A 17,552-nucleotide genomic window follows, 5' to 3' on the forward strand; every position below is an offset into this window, starting at 1 on the left:
ATAGTTATGACGCTTAAATGATAACGATAGTATCGTTTCTCTTATTGTAGACTAAGGAGTTTTGACAATTGCATAGCTTGAGATTGGGGCAGTATATTCAAGGTATGTGAGTCTATCCATTTCCTTCTTTTGCACGACTCCGATTGTACATAACGTAATGAACGAGCTTCCAAGATACTCTACTCTTAGAAGCTAGCAGTACTTACATTGTTTTCCCTCTTATGGAACGATTGATGTTAATGTTGCTTCTCTTATTCTTATGTTATCAATGTTGTTGGTACTTCCCGATTCTTATAAGGTTCATAGTGAAGAGTTAGTCCTAATAATGTGTACAGAGGATACCGACCTTACGTCACTCCGAAAGGTTTAGAATGTGATTCCATGAGTCGAGCATTCATTATATATATGTACTTATTTTACTCTACCGAGCCATGCTATAGTTGGCCGGGTACGACACCTATTGTGCAACCACTGATCAGTTGGGTTTTACCGAGCTCCACGTGGCCGGGTACGATTCTACCGAGCCTTATGATGGCCGGGTACATTTTTTACCGAGCCTATTATGGTCGGGTATGATATGTTGATGATGATGCCCACAAAGGCGAATGTTTTAAAGGTTTATGTATTTATACATATGTATCATGCATTTCATGTTAGTAGCCCTCAGAGGTACTAAGATGTTACAGGTTGTATATTCTCTATCCTTGCTTACATTACTGATCGTATTTATGGTTCCCTGCCTTACATACTCAGTACTTTATTCGTACTGACATCCTTTTATTTGTGGACGCTACATGTCGTGCTGCAGCTCCTGATAGACAGGCAGGTGCAGCTCCCCAACCACAGTTGGCTGTCCAGTTCAGCGGTGATTGGCGAGATCCCTTCTCCGAACTTGCCTTGGTCTTGGTATGTATTTTTGTTATAGATATTATGGGTATGTCGGGGCCCTGTCCCGGCTATGTTGCAGCACTTATGTTCTTTTAGAGGCTCATAGACAGGTGTCGACTCATGTATAGTTTGGTATGCCTTGTCGGCTAGTTTTTGTTGTATAGTCTTTCATGGTAGCGTGGTAGCTCATACCTTATATATAGTTTCTTGATTGTCTGGTCATCCCATATTATATATGTTCATGCCATCAATTGTTATTGTTGGTTGTCCATGATCCATGTCTACCATTTATATTGATCTCGTCAGCCGTAAGAGATAATAAAGAAGGTTAGATAAAATGTACGTTGGTGCTCGGCAAGTATGGTCGGGTGCTAGTCATGGCCCTCCAGTTTGGGTCGTGACAGTTGATCCTTTTGATCAACGGCCATGATCGCCCATTTCCTTTTTTAATTCACCTAACCCTACCCTAATCACCCCACTTCGTTCTTTCAGCCACCCTTGAATGCTCTCCCTCTCTCAAATGCTCTCGAATGTTCCTGAAACCCTAACCTCTATCACCCTATCTTCAACCTCCGACTCACCGGAATCCACGGCCTCTCAGGCCATGAATTACCTATACTCACCTCCCCTCGCTCTTACATGCCTGATACCTGAGAAATCGAGGCCAGACCTCGAAGTTTTGTACTCATACATTCACCGATTCGAAGATTCCAGCCATCTCCGACCTTGCTCCGGTGGCTCTTGGTCTTATGAGCATGTTTATGACCTCATCCGACTTAGATCGGACATTTTTCCAAGCCTTTCTCATTTCTAGGGTTTCTCCGAAACCCTAAGCTATTCGAGGTTCTTTCTCTATTTATTTGCTTATATCTATGCTGTATCCATACTTTACTTGACATTTAAAAGGTTTTCCCTAGACTTTCCTTTTAAAATCGTTTACCTTCGATTTAGGGTTTCTGAAAGGTTTTTCAAAAACATCTGTTTGATTCTTCCTTTTCTTTCTTTATGTGTGTTTGTTTATACTATGATCGCGTGTTTTCTTTTCTACCATGCATGTGCTGTTCTTCTATTTTATTTCTATTATACGTGACTTTTCTTTACCTTTGTACTCTACTGTGCCTCTAGATCAGGCTCGCATGTTAATGTTTGTTATGTTTTCCTACATGTTGTCTGCTATACTTTCCAATATTCTTCTGCTATATGTGTTTCTTGCTGAGTTCTTCAACTTTGTTTGTTTTACTGGACTTTTGTTGGAATTCTAAGCATGTATTACTACTGTTTCTTAAGTTTACATCACCCTTCTTCTCTCCCAAACTTGCTTAAGTTCTGACTTTTCTTAAACATGTTCTTTATGCTCCTCAAATCAACTTTTTGCTTTGTTGCTTCAAACCTGCTATCATGTATGTTGGTTTCTCATGAGTCTCCGAAAGAGACCTCTGAGCCTGTTATCTGTCTTCTCATCTCTGCTTCTGATTAATGTTGGAAACCCTAGGCTTTGTGTTTTGGCAAGATTTATTTTTGGACTAGGGTTCTACTTTGGAACCCTGGACTCTCAGACTAATTCTGAGTTAATAAACTGAACTGGAACCTTTTGACTTTGAACTCTTCCTATGATAGTCTTTTATAATCAACATGACAACTCCTTTTGCTTGATATTTGTGTGCTTTATATATGAGAAATTCTTCTTTCAAAAAGGGTTTTTCCAACTATTGATTGATTCTGAAATCCTCTAATGGGGTTTGATTGATTGTTACTGATTTCTCTTTGATTGAACCTCCTTTACCTTTTCCTGACTTGGTTCATTCGAATTGAGCTTGTAATTTTGATTTCCCTGGTTGTTTGATTGATTCCCTTTCCTTATTTGCACATACCATGTACTATTAGACTTTTGCCTTAAATAGTCCCTGTGTATTTACCCTTCTTGTGCTGATTTGAAAAGATTTTGATCAGACTCTTTCCTTATTTATCTTTTACCCGTTTGAAATCAGAATCCCTTAACCAAAGGGAGACTTTATGTGATTGATTGCAAACTATTTTCTTTCCTTTCTTACTTGTTTCTCTGCACTATAAAAGGGACTACCCTTCCGCATCATTGAACAAAAGGACAATTCAATACTTTTACAACACACTTCGATTTGCATACTCTTACACACTTACAATACTGCTTCGAGTTCAATACTCCCTCAATTCTCTACTCTCTTATGAGATTTTTTTTTGGAACTGATGTCTTCAATTTGGCTTTTCAAGGCTACTTTTGCTTACTTATTTTCTTTGAAACTGGTATGTCTTTTATTTAATTTTCTGCCTCACCCTTATGTGTTCACTCTACAGCTTCAGATTTTTGTTTACTTTACTGCTCATGTTCAGTAATTTGTGTTAAATATTTTTCTTCCTTGCTTCTGTTATGAACCCCTACCCCTATTCCCTTCTATATGCCTGAGTTAAGGTCTTGGCCTGACAGTATCCTAATTACTGCCTAGGACATAACTTGATCCACAATGGATCCTAGCTCTCAATGCTTGACTAGCAGGCTGGTCAGGGGTGTGCCAGCATCCCAATTGCTGGGCAGGACCACTAGCTTGCCCTGTCTCTCTCTGATTCCCTTCCCCCTTGTGCACTTACACCTATTCCTAGAATTGTAAGTTCCGCCCCTCTCTTTTGAGCCCTGTTTTGGGACCTTGAGTTCCCTCTGAACTTGGACATCTAAGAGCTGGCATTTCCACACTGCACTAATCTAATTCTGCAATATATTTGGGGTGTAAGCCTTTCCTGGAGTTCTTGAAGCTCCTTGGAACTTTGACACATCCCAAATAAGAGAAAGGCTTTGGAATCTGATCTTTGGAAGTTGGTTTATTTCATATTTCAGACCTGGGGTCTGAATTAGGCTCTCCTTGGTTGGAATCTTTAATTTCTAATATATTTTTTTCTTATTCATTCTGGTTTGTAATAATCTTGTAATAAACATTTGGGGTCGGCTAGTGGAAAAGGGTAGGGGACTATGCATGCAAGGGGTAGATACCATGTTCATAGGGATTACTATTTTTCTAAATTTCTGCATTTTATAAATCACTGAAACTCTGCATTCTCATGTAGATACCATGTTCATAGAGATTACTATTTTTCTAAAGTTCTACAAATTACTGAAACTCTGCATTCTCATATAGATACCATGTTCATAGGGAATTACTATACTTCTGAAATTCTGCATCTTCATATAGACACCATGCCTATAGGACTTTCTGCATTCTGTATCTATCATTAGGCAAAACCTATTATAGGATTTAAATACCTAATCAATTGCATGTAGAAAAACTGCCTATAGGATTCTTGCATAAGCAATAACAGTGCTCAAATCAGTAACACTTAGAAAGCATGTCTATAGGAGTTGTTAACTAAACCTGAATCGTCAACTCGCTTATAAGCCTAAAATCAGTAGCAATAATGGTTAACGCCTGCAGATCTTATGTCCCTATAATTGACAATTCTTTTTCTACAATCAGTTTACTTATTTATTTCTGAAACTAATAGATATCATGCCTATAGGTTTTGTTTAACGCCTAGTCAAGCCTTAGGGTAAAATTTTATAATTGCATCAGTTTTGATAATTACAACCAGCAGGCAGGCTTAATTCAGACTTCTTATCTGAAAAATATGTGATAAATTAGCCACCCTTCCTACGTTAATTTTAATACAGACCAAACCAGTATTTGTAAGTCATGCTAAATAATATGATGCTTTGAATGAGGAGGTCGACTTGAGCCTTAACTGCTATTTGTTTCCCTTTAAACTGCTATCTGTTATTGCTTATCGCCTAGATTTTTATCCTTTTGAAAACTCCGCAAAAGCTCCAACTCCCTCCCCTTTAGGATTAGTAGTCCCATATGCCTCCGGGACTGATAGGATTGGGATGGGTAATAGCATGCAATAAGTAACGATACCATTCTACGCTTTAACACCTTAACGGGGTGGGAAGGGTAGGTATGGGTATGATGACCGATGCGCTAATATCACGTGCGACCCCTCTTTTGAGGAGTGATTGTTGGGTATTGCATTGAAGTTATCCATATTAATTATAAACTTTGGACTCCCCTCCCTTTATTTGCTTTCATCTCTTCTTGTAAAACTGTTCAAATCGTTTTTTTCATAAATTTCTGCCATCTCTACTTACCTTCGAAAGTTTTCAACCTGATTGCAATGTTATACGCGAATCCTTATTTGAGCCTTGATTGTTTACTTGTAAAGTCACAATTGTAACATGGCCGGGAACCACACTAGTGGATCTTAAGGGGTGCCTAACAACTTCCCCTCGAGATAATTTTTAGCCCTTACCCGAACTCTGGTTTTCCAACTCAAACTCTTTTAAAATAAAAAAAGTGTCCTAATGCACTATAATAATTAGGTGGTGACTCTTCAAATTCCGAAACCCAATTCTCGAAAGGGAATAGAGTTGTCCTTCCCAGTGTCGTACACCCAATTTCTGACCCCACGGTTAGAGGAAAAGGGGGCGTCGACAGCTATAATACCCGATATTTATGGACTAGTGCCATACAAGGTACCACGTGGCCATGATAGTAAAGTATACAAAGTATGTTAAAGTGATTAGTATTTTATGTAATTTGAGATAATTTTTAGTCATGTGGATAATTATAGATTTTTAGTGGGAGATTAACTAAGTAATTAAGTCATTTGGATAACCTAAAAGGTCCTCCCAACGTGGCAACAAGCTATGCTCGACAAATGACTCTTAAAATCATGTAGCAAGGTGGCATATTTAAGAGAGTTTTGGGGCTAGGTCATTACCTAAGTGGGGCACACACCCACTAAGGTTAATATCACGACCCGATCCCCGAACCCGGTGGTGATGGCGCCTCTCGTGAAGACTAGGCCAGCCATACCAAAATGGAACACCTATTTTAAACAGTTAATCATCATAAACAGTAACAACATATAATATAATGCTCATAAATTGCGAAATTTAACGATAATAACAGCAGGAACCATCCCGACACAGCCCAAACCGGGGTGTCACAAGTCATGAGCTACTACAGAATCTACTATAGGTCTACAAAGTATGGAATCCGATACAACAGTTTGAAGAAAACATAAATGATAGAGGATAAGAGCATCAAGGGGCTGCGGACGTCAACAACTACCTCGTAACTCCAAATCACTGCCAGCCTGGAAGGAATCATCGCTCAGGTGCGGACTCTGCTATACCTCAATCTGCACACATAGTGCAGGGAGTAATCTGAGTACTCCGACTCAGTGAGTAATAATTATAAATAATGGCTGAAAGTATGAAAACACGTAAAGGCACAAAGAAATTCCATATCAAGCAGTGGAATCACTTAAAGCAGTAAATCAGTGAAGAAATCAAATGATATTCCATTTTAAAACAAGTAAAACAGGTAATTTAACAGGTAATTAACAAGTAGAAATCCGCCCCTCAGGCACACTATCAATCGCTCAGCATAGTATTAGCCCCTCGGGCTTACTCTCAGTACAGTATCAGCCCTGCGGGCTACCTCACAATCACTCAGCATAATGGTCAGCCATTGTTACCTGACCAACTTTCATCAAATAGTGTCATTGTTACCACTGTTTCAAATCACATGGGTACCCGCGCTCACTGTGGGTGTGCAGACTCCGGAGGGGCCCCTTACTGCCCAAGCGCTATATCAAGCCACCTCGTGGCATCATCACTCAACATATCCTCACATCACTCAAGCCACCGCATGGCATAAATAGTATCTTAGGCCCTCGGCCTCATATCACTTAGCATATCCTCACATATGGCCCTCGGCTTCACTCAGTCCAGAAATCATCATAAGCCCCTTGGGCATTAGTAAAATAGTAGTTCTCAGCCCAAAACATAATGTAAAAATATCATTTAAGTTTGAAATCTGAGTAAAAGTGGTTGAGTTTGTAAAACAGTAGATATCAATAGGACTGAGTTCAAATAATAAGTCAAGCAGAAAGGAAATAGTGATAAAATTCCCTGAAGGGTCCAAATAGTTGGCACGAAGCCCAATTATGGAAATCAACCCAAATCATGATGGTAACAAATGAATTTCAGTCAAATATTTGGTAAAATCATCAATCGGGATGGACCAAGTCACAATCCCCCGTAGTGAAAACCCCACGCTCATCATCGAGCGCGTATCTTGCCTGAATATAGCACTACGACATGCAATCCGGGGTTTCAAACCCTCAGAACATCATTTACAACTATTACTCACCTCGAACTGGCTAATTCTCTAGCTCACGATGCCTTTGCCCCTTAAATTGGCCTCCACACGCGTCGAATCTATCCAAAATCAGAACTAATACGTCACAATATGCTAAGGGAATAAAGCCCAAGCAAAAACATTCAAAAAATATCAAAAATCTCAAAATTAGCAAAACCCGAGCCCCGGGCCCACGTCTCAGAATCGGGTAAAATTTACATTTTCAGAATTCTCATACCCTCACGAGTCTAACCATACCAAAATTATCCAATTCCGAGACCATTTGGTCTTTCAAATTATCATTTTATATTTTTGAAAGGTTCCACAATTTTATTCCCAAATTCCATCTCAAATCACGAATTAAATGATGAATTCAGTGATAGATTCATGTACTCTAACCAAATCTGAGTTAGAATCACTTACCCCGACCAATTTCTTGAAAAACCTTCGAAAAATCGCCAAACTCCGAGCTCTCTAGGTCAAAATATCAAATAAAACCCAAAACCTCGTATTTATAGAGTACCCCTCGGATTCCGACACCGCTGCCGCACAAAAATGACCGCGGTCCGTGCAAAACCAGCGGGGTCCGTGTAAAAATGACCGCGGCCGTGCAGGTCTTGCTCTGCAGGGACAGGTTTTAGTAATTTGGCCATAACTTTCGCTACAGATGTCCAAATTGCAATACCTTTACCTTTCTGGAAACTAGACACGAAGGAATACAACTTTCGTTTTTGAATCACCTCACATTTCCTTGTGGATCAAAAGATATGAGCTTCCGAAGTAGGACCAACAACCTGCAGTCTTCACGACCACGGCCATGGCCACTTTGACGCGGCCAAGCACTAGGCCAGCGCGCCCAACGCGAAAAGGAGCGCGGTCCGCGCCAAAACTACTGCTCCCTCCATTTTTCTAAGTTCCGGGGTGTCCGTACTCGCTCAAAACTCACCCGAAACACACCCGAGGCCCGCGGGACCTCAACCAAAAGCACCAACGCATCCTAAACATTATTCAACCTCGTTCCAATCGTCAAAACACCTCGACTAACACCAAAATCATCAAATCACATCAAATTCAAGACTATGAATCTCAAGAACTTCCAAATTCCATTTTTGATCAAAAACCCAACCAAACCATGTCCGAATGACCTCGAATTTTGCAGAGAAGTCCAAAATGACATAAAGAAGCTAAAGAAACTCTCGGAATTCCATTCCGACCCTCGGATCAAAATCTCACCTATCAACCGGAATACACCAAAATACTAACTTCGCCAATTCAAGCCTAATTCTACACCGTACCTCCAAAACCACTTCCGATCACTCTCTTAAGTCACAAATCACCTCCCGAAGCTAATCGAACCATCAGAACTCACATCCGAACCCTCTAACAGATAAGTCAACATCCGGTTGACTTTTCCAATTTAAGCCTTCTTAAAAGAGACTAAGTGTCTCATTTCTTACCAAATCCTCTCCGAACTCGAACTAATCATCTTGATCCCATAAAACACGGATAACAAAGCATAAAGAAGCTGAAATGGGGGAAATGGAGCGGTAACTCATGAGACGACTGGCCGGGTCGTCACATCCTCCCCAACTTAAACAAACGTTCGTCATCGAACGAGTCAAGAAACATACCTGAAGCCTCAAACAAATGAGGATATCTGCTCCATATCTCCCGCTCGGTCTCCCAAGTGGCCTCCTCCACGGGCCGACTTCTCCACTGCACCTTCACTGAAGCTATATCCTTTGACCTAAACTTTCGAACCTGGCGACCCAAAATAGCTACTGACTCCACATCAAAGGTCAAATCATCATCCAACTGAAAAGTGCTGAAGTCCAAAACATGAGACGGATCCCCAATATACTTCTGGAGCATAGAAATATGAAATACCTGATGCACACTCGACAGGCTGGGTGGTAAAACAAGCTCATAAGCCACCTCCCCAATCCTCCGAAGCACCTCAAAAGGCCCAATGAACTGAGGACTCAACTTGCCTTTCTTCCCGAATCTCATAACACCCTTCATGGGCGAAACCTTCAGCAGGACCTTCTCACCGACCATGTAGGACACATCTCGAACCTTCCGGTCCGCATAACTCTTCTGACGTGACTGCGCTATACGAAGCCTCTCCTGAATCACCTTCACCTTCTCTAAGGCATCCTGAACCAAATCTGTCCCCAATAGTCTAGCCTCGCCGGGCTCGAACCAACAAACCGGAGATCTACACCGCCTCCCGTACAAAGCCTCATATGGAGCCATCTGAATACTCGACTGGTAGCTATTGTTGTAAGCAAACTCTGCAAGTGGTAGAAACTTTTCCCATGAACCTCCAAAGTCAATAACACAAGCACACAACATGTCCTCTAATATTTGAATAGTACGCTCGGACTGTCCGTCCGTCTGAGGATGAAACGCTGTGTTCAACTCTACCTGAGTACCCAACTCTCTCTGCACGGCTCTCCAGAACTGCGAAGTAAACTAAGTACCTCTATCTGAGATGATGGAAACAGGAACGCCATGCAACCGAACAATCTCCCGGATATAAATCTCTGCCAACCGCTCTGAAGAATAGGTAGTACACACAGGAATGAACTACGCAGACTTGGTCAGCCGATCCACAATCACCCAAAAAGCATCGAACTTCTTCAAAGTCCGAGGAAGTCCAACCACAAAGTCCATCGTGATTCTCTCCCACTTCCACTCGGGAATAACCATCTGCTGAAATAAGCCACCTGGTCTCTGATGCTCATACTTCACCTGCTGACTGTTGAGACACTGAGCTACACATCCCACAATATCTTTCTTCATTCTTCTCCACCAATAGTGCTGCCTCAAATCCTGATACATCTTCGCGGCACCCGGATGAATGGAATGCCGCGAGCTATGGGCCTCCTCCAGAATCAGCTCTCTAAGCCCATCCACATTGGGCACACAGATCCGGCCCTACATCCTCAACACACCATTATCACCGACGGTCACATCTCTGGCATCATCATGCTGAACTTTGTCCCTAAGGACAAGCAAATGCGGATCATCATACTGACGCTCTCTGATCTGATCATATAAAGAAGACCGAGAAACCACACAAGCCAACACCCGACTAGGCTCCGAAATATCCAACCTTACGAACCGATTGGCCAGGGCCTAAACATCAACCGCAAGAGGTCTCTCCCCAACTAGAATATATGCCAAACTCCCCATACTTACTACCTTTCAGCTCAAAGCATCGGCCACCACATTGGCCTTTTCCGGATGGTACAATATAGTGATATCATAATCCTTAAGCAACTCCAACCATCTCCGCTGCCTCAAATTAAGATCCTTTTGCTTGAACAAATGCTGAAGACTACAATGATCAGTGAACACCTCACAAGATACGCCATACAAGTAATGCCTCCAAATCTTCAATGCGTGAACAATGGCAGCCAACTCCAAATCATGAACGGGGTAGTTCTTCTCATGGGGCTTCAACTGGCGAGAAGCATAAGCAATAACTCTACCCTCCTGCATCAACACACAACCAATCCCAACTCTTGAAGCATCATAATAAACAGTATATGAACCTGAAGGTGATGGTAAAACCAGCACTGGAGTTGTGGTCAAGGCTGTCTTGAGCTTCTGAAAGCTCTCCTCACACTCGTCCGACCATACGAATGGAGCACCCATTCTGAGTCAAGTTGGTCAAGGGCGATGCAATGGAGGAAAATCCCTGAACAAACCGACGATAATAGCCTGCTAACCCAAGAAAGCTACGAATCTCTGTGGCTGAGGACGGTCTGGGCCAACTCTGGACCGCCTCTATCTTTTTCGGATCAACCTGTATACCCTCGTTGGACACCACGTGCCCCAAGAAAGCCACTGAACTGAGCCAAAACCTACACTTGGAGAATTTTTCATAAAGCTTCTCCTCCCTCAGTCTCTGTAACACAACTCTCAAATGCTCCGCGTGCTCCTCCTGACTACGCGAATACACCAGGATATCATCAATGAATACAATAACGAACGAATCAAGATAAGGCCGAAATACACTGTTCATCAAATGCATGAATGCTGTTGGGCCATTGGTTAGCCCGAAGGACATAACAAGAAACGCATAATGACCATATCTGGTCCTGAAAGCAGTCTTAAGAATATTTGAATCCCTGATCTTCAACTGGTGATAACCCAAACGGAGATCAATCTTAGAGAACACCCTCGCTCCCTAAAGCTGATCAAATAAATCATCAATGGGAGGTAAAGGATACTTGTTCTTAATTGTTACTTTGTTCAATTGCCTATAATCAATGCACATTCTCATCGTGCCATCCTTCTTCTTCACAAACAAAACCGGTGCACCCCAAGGGGACACACTAGGCTGAATGAACCCCTTATATAGGAGTTCCTGAAGCTGTTCTTTCAATTCCTTGAACTCTGCTGGTGCCATACGATATGGCAGAATAGAAATGGGTTGAGTGCCCAGCACCAGGTCAATACCAAAATCAATATCCCTGTCCGGTGGCATGCCCGGCAGGTCTGCAGGAAAAACATCGGGAAAATCCCTCACAACTGGGACAAAATCAATACTAGGAGTCTCAACTCCAACATCCCTCACAAATGCTAGATATGAAAGGCATCCCTTCCCAACCATATATTGGGCCTTCAAGAATGAGATCACTCTACCAGGGATATAATCAGTCACACCACGTCACTCGATCCGCGGTACACCCGGCATAGCCAAAGTGACTGTCTTAGCATGACAGTCTAGAATAGCACGACACAGAGATAGCCAATCTATGCCCAAAATGACATCAAAATCCACCATGCTCAATAGCAATAGATCCACTCGGGACTCCAGACCCCCAATAGTCACCACACATGACCGGTACACATGGTTTACCACAATAGTATCGCCCACTGGGGTAGATACATGAACAGGTAAAGTTAGAAACTCACGGGGCGTACCCATATAACGAGCAAAGTATGATGACACATAAGAAAAGGTGGAACCGGAATCAAATAATACAGAGGCATCTTTGTGGCAGACTGAATCAATACCTATAATGGCAGTATCTGAAGCAATAGCATCTGGTCTACCAGGAAGTGCATAGAAACGGGCCTGACCGCCCCCTGATCGACCTTCCCCTATGGGGCGACCCCTAGCTGCATGACCTCCACCCCTAGCTGGCTGGGCGGGTGGTGAGGTAACTGGAGTAGTAGTCGAGGGCTGACCCCTCTGCTGAGATGAACTAGCCATACGACGAGGACACTGCCTCCACACATGTTCAAACTCTGCACACTCATAACAACTCCCAGGTGCTGGAGAAGGGAACTGAAGGGAACCCCTCTCACCCGAGTTACCAGCTGATGAACTCGGCATAGAAGAACCCTGAGCTGACGGGGCACGAGATGAACTCTGGATTGGAAGGGCACTGAGTGATGACTGGCCCCGCTGAGATCCATGATGACCATGACCCGAAGATGCCCCGCGATACTCTAGGCGGGCTGACTGAGCATGCCTGATAGAACGGCCTCTACCATACTGAAACTGGCCCCTCGAAGAAGCACCACTATAACTGCCAGATCCTCGAGGCTTCTTGGCCTCCCTCTCCTCTCGATCCTGACGGCGAACCGTCTCAATCTCGCGAGCGATATCGACCACCTCCTCGAACGTAGCACCCAACACCCTCTTTCAGGTCATAAGAATACGGAGGTGATAGTTAAGGCTATCAACAAATCTCCCGATCCTCTCACAATCTGTCGGAACCATCCAAATGGCCTGACGAGCCAACTCAGAAAACCTCGACTCATACTGTGACACAGTCATATCCCCCTGTCGCAACCACTCAAACTGTCTACGCAGCTCCTCTCTGCGGGACTGCGGCACATACTTCTCCAAGAAGAGAGGAGAAAAGCTGCCAAGTAAGGGGCGCTGCTCCAACCGGCCTACATCTCTCATACGCCTCCCACCATGTGAAGGCAGCCCCAGTAAACTGAAAGGTGGTAAATGCCACACCACTAGTCTCAAGAATCCCTGTGGTACGGAGCATCCGCTGACACTTATCCAGAAAACCCTAGGCATCCTCGCCCTTGGCACCACTTAATGACGGAGGCTGGAGTCTACCAAACCTCTCAAGACGACGCTGCTCATCATCCGGCATAACTGGCACAATAAACTCCTGAGCTGGTGCAACCGGCTGAGCTAGAGGTGCCCCCGGTGTCTGTAGTCCCTGCATTACCTGCTCAGGTGTGCGAGCAGCGGGGGTCTGATTGCCTCTCCCGGCCTGTGAAGTAGCTACTGCTGTAGTGGCTGAAACTGCTTGAGCCAGGCCAGTGCAAACTGATAAGATCTGTGACAAGGCCTCCTGAAGACCCAGAACCATGATAGGCATAGATGGTGCCTGAACTGGTGCTGCTGGAGCATCCATAGCGGGAGCCTGATCCGGAGCCGGGGCAGCAGATGTATCAACGGGTGCTTCCCTCGCTGCTTTGCCCCTGCCACGTCCACGACCGCGTCCACGGCCTCTGGTGACCTCAATGGGTAGCACTGGTGGTCGTCCACCTCGTCCGGTAGCTCGCGTCCTCACCATCTGTGAGAGAATGGAAGATCAGAAGTTTAGTACTCGGACCAACAAGTTCGCACGACAAGAGTTTCAAGAATATGAAATTTTTCCTAAAGGTTCTGCAGCCTCTCGAGGATAAATATAGACGTCTCTGTACCAATACGCGAGACTCTACTAAACCTGCTCATGACTCGTGAGACCTAAGTAACCTAGGCTCTGATACCAACTTGTCACGATCAGATCCCCGAACCCGGTCGTGATGGCGCCTCTCGTGAAGACAAGGCCAGCCAGACCAAAATGAAACACCTCTTTTAAACAGTTAATCATCATAAACAGTAATAACATATAATATAATGCTCATAAATTGCAGAATTTAACGATAATAACAGCAGGAACCATCCCGACACAGTCCAAACCGGGGTGTCACAGGTCATGAGCTACCACAGAATCTACTATATGTCTACAAAGTACGGAATCCGATACAACAGTTTGAAGAAAACATAAATGATAGAGGATAAGAGAGTCAAGGGGTTGCGGACGTCAACAACTACCTCGTAACTCCAAATCACTGCCTAGCCGTGAAGTAATCAGCGCTCAGGTGAGGACTCTGCTATACCTGAATCTGCACACATGGTGCAGGGAGTAATGTGTTTACTCCGACTCAGTGAGTAATAATTACAAATAATGGCTGAAAGTATGAAAACACGTAAAGGCACAAAACAATTCCATATCAAGTAGTAAAATCACTTAAAGCAGTAAATCAGTGAAGAAATCAAATGATATTCCTTTTTAAAACAAGTAAAACAGGTAATTTAACAGGTAATTAACAAGTAGAAACCCACCCCTCGGGCACAGTATCAATCGCTCAGCATAGTATCAGCCCCTCAGGCTCACTCTCAGTACAGTATCAGCCCCGCGGGCTACCTCACAATCACTCAGCATAATGATCAGCCATTGTTACCTGACCAACTTTCATCAAACAATGTCATTGTTACCACTGTTTCAAATCACATGGGTACCCGCGCTCACTGTGGGTGTGCAAACTCCGGAGGCGCCCCTTACGGCCCAAGCGCTATATCAAGCCACCTCGTGGCATCATCACTCAACATATCCTCACATCACTCAAGCCACCGCATGGCATAAATAGTATCTTAGGCCCTCGGTCTCATATCACTTAGCATATCCTCACATATGGCCCTCGGCCTCACTTAGTCCAGAAATCATCATAAGCCCTTTGGCATTAGTAAAACAGTAGTTCTCATCCCAAAACATGATGTAGAAATATCATTTAAGTTTCAAATCTGAGTAAAAGTGGCTGAGTTTGTAAAACAATAGATATCAACAGGACTGAGTTCAAATAATAAGTCAAGCAGTAAGGAAACAGTGATAAAAATCCCCGAAGGGTCCAAGTAGTTGGCACGAAGCCCAATTATGGCAATCAGCCCAAATCATGATGGTAACAAATGAATTTCAGTCAAATATTCGGTAAAATCATCAATCGGGATGGACCAAGTCACAATCCCCAGTAGTGAAAACCCCACGCTCATCATCCAGCGCATATCTTGCCTCAATATAGCACTACGACGTGCAATCCGGGGTTTCAAACACTCAGAACATCATTTACAACCATTACTCACCTCGAACTGGCTAATTCTCTACCTCACGACGCCTTTGCCCCTTGAATTGGCCTCCACGCGCATCGAATCTATCCAAAATCAGAACGAATACATCACAATATGCTAAGGAAACAAAGCCCAAGCGAAAACATTCGAAAAATATCAAAAATCTAGAAATTAGCAAAACCCGAGCCCCGGGCCCACATCTCGAAATCGAGTAAAATTTACATTTTTAGAATCCTCATACCCTCACAAGTCTAACCATACCAAAATTATCCAATTCCGATACCATTTGGTCCTTCAAATCATCATTTTACATTTTTGAAAGGTTCCACAATTTTTTTCCCAAATTCCATCTCAAATCACGAATTAAATGATGAATTCAGTGATAGATTCATGTACTCTAACCAAATTTGAGTTAGAATCACTTACCCTGACCAATTTCTTGAAAAACCTTCAAAAAATCGCCAAAATCCGAGCTCTCTAGGTCAAAATATCAAATAAAACCCAAAACCTCGTATTTATAGAGTACCCCTCGGATTCCGACACCGCTGACCGCACAAAAATGACCGCGGTCCACGCAAAACCAGCGGGGTCCGCGCAAAAACGACCGCGGCCGCGCAGGTCTTGCTCTGCAGGGACAGACTTTAGTAATTTGTCCATAACTTTAGCTACAGATGTCCAAATTGCAATATCTTTACCTGTCTGGAAACTAGACACGAAGTGCTACAACTTTCGTTTTTGAATCACCTCACATTTCCTTGTGGATCAAAAGATATGAGCTTCCGAAGTAAGACCAGCAACCTGCAGTCTTCAGGACCGCGGCTGCGGCCACTTTGACGTGGCTAGCACTAGGCCAGCGCGCCCAGCGCGAAAAGGAGCGCGGTCCACGCCAAAACTGCTGCTCCCTCCATTTTTCTAAGTTCCGGGGTGTCCGTACTCGCTCAAAACTCACCCGAAACACAGCCGAGGCCCCCGGGACCTCAATCAAAAGCACCAACACATCCTAAACATTATTCAACCTCGTTCCAATCGTCAAAACACCACGACTAACACCAAAATCATCAAATCACATCGAATTCAAGTCTATGAATCTCAAGAACTTCCAAATTCCATTTTTGATCAAAAACCCAACCAAACCACGTCCGAATGACCTCAAATTTTGCAGAGAAGTCCAAAATGACATAACAAAGCTATAGAAACTCTCGGAATTCCATTCCGACCCTCGGATCAAAATCTCACCTATCAACCGGAATTCGCCAAAATACTAAATTCGCCAATTCAAGCCTAATTCTACATCGTACCTCCAAAACCACTTCCGATCACTCTCCTAAGTCACAAATCACCTCTCGAAGCTAACCGAACCATCAGAACTCACATCTGAACCCTCTAACACATAAGTCAACATCCGGTTGACTTTTCCAACTTAAGCCTTCTTAAAAGAGACTAAGTGTCTCATTTCTTACCAAATCCTCTCCGAACTCAAACTAATCATCTCGATCCCATAAAACACGGAAAATGAAGCATAAAGAACCTAAAATGGGGGAAATGGAGCAGTAACTCATGAGACGACTGGCCGGGTCGTCACAGTTAAAGACCTCTTTAAATCACTTAAGGGAATGCTTATTTCTCTACAAAGTAAGGAAAAAATGCTTGAGTAAGTATTATACAAATTTCGGAATGGAAACGTGATTATTCATACGAGATTGTATTTTAGCAACGTGAGATTTTGCAATTTTAAGGGAGTACGTTACAATCTTTCTCAAGAATATCATACTTATTTTTCCCTGCTCCGATCTTGCTGTTACGTGTTTTGTCATAATTAACACATGTTAAAGGGATTGTCAAGAGAATCAACTTAGGTATGTTAAGGCTATCCCTTCTTTCTTTTTGGCATGATCTGTACGATCCAAAAAACAAACAAATGCACAACTTTCATAAATGACTCTATTCATAGAAATACTAGAGGTCCTATGTTCTTGATTCCCTATATGTCTTATTATTCTATCATCTGTTCATGGGTCTCAAAAATGCATAAGTTGATAAGGTTTATTTCATGATATTAACAAGAGGTAAAATGGTCTTATGACGTTCCAAGAGATTTTGTTGACGTACTTCTCATGTATTGCATTCATTTATATATGTACATTGACCCATGACCGGATGGTGTTATATGCGCGTATATATGTATATGTATATGGGACATGGGAAATGGTTACGACATTATATATATACCACCACCTGATCAGCTGGTATACATTGATGATTTTGCCCAAAATGGTTGA

The sequence above is a fragment of the Nicotiana tabacum genome, chromosome 22, assembly GCF_000715075.1.
Source record: "Nicotiana tabacum cultivar K326 chromosome 22, ASM71507v2, whole genome shotgun sequence".
NCBI classification, from domain to species: domain Eukaryota; kingdom Viridiplantae; phylum Streptophyta; class Magnoliopsida; order Solanales; family Solanaceae; genus Nicotiana; species Nicotiana tabacum.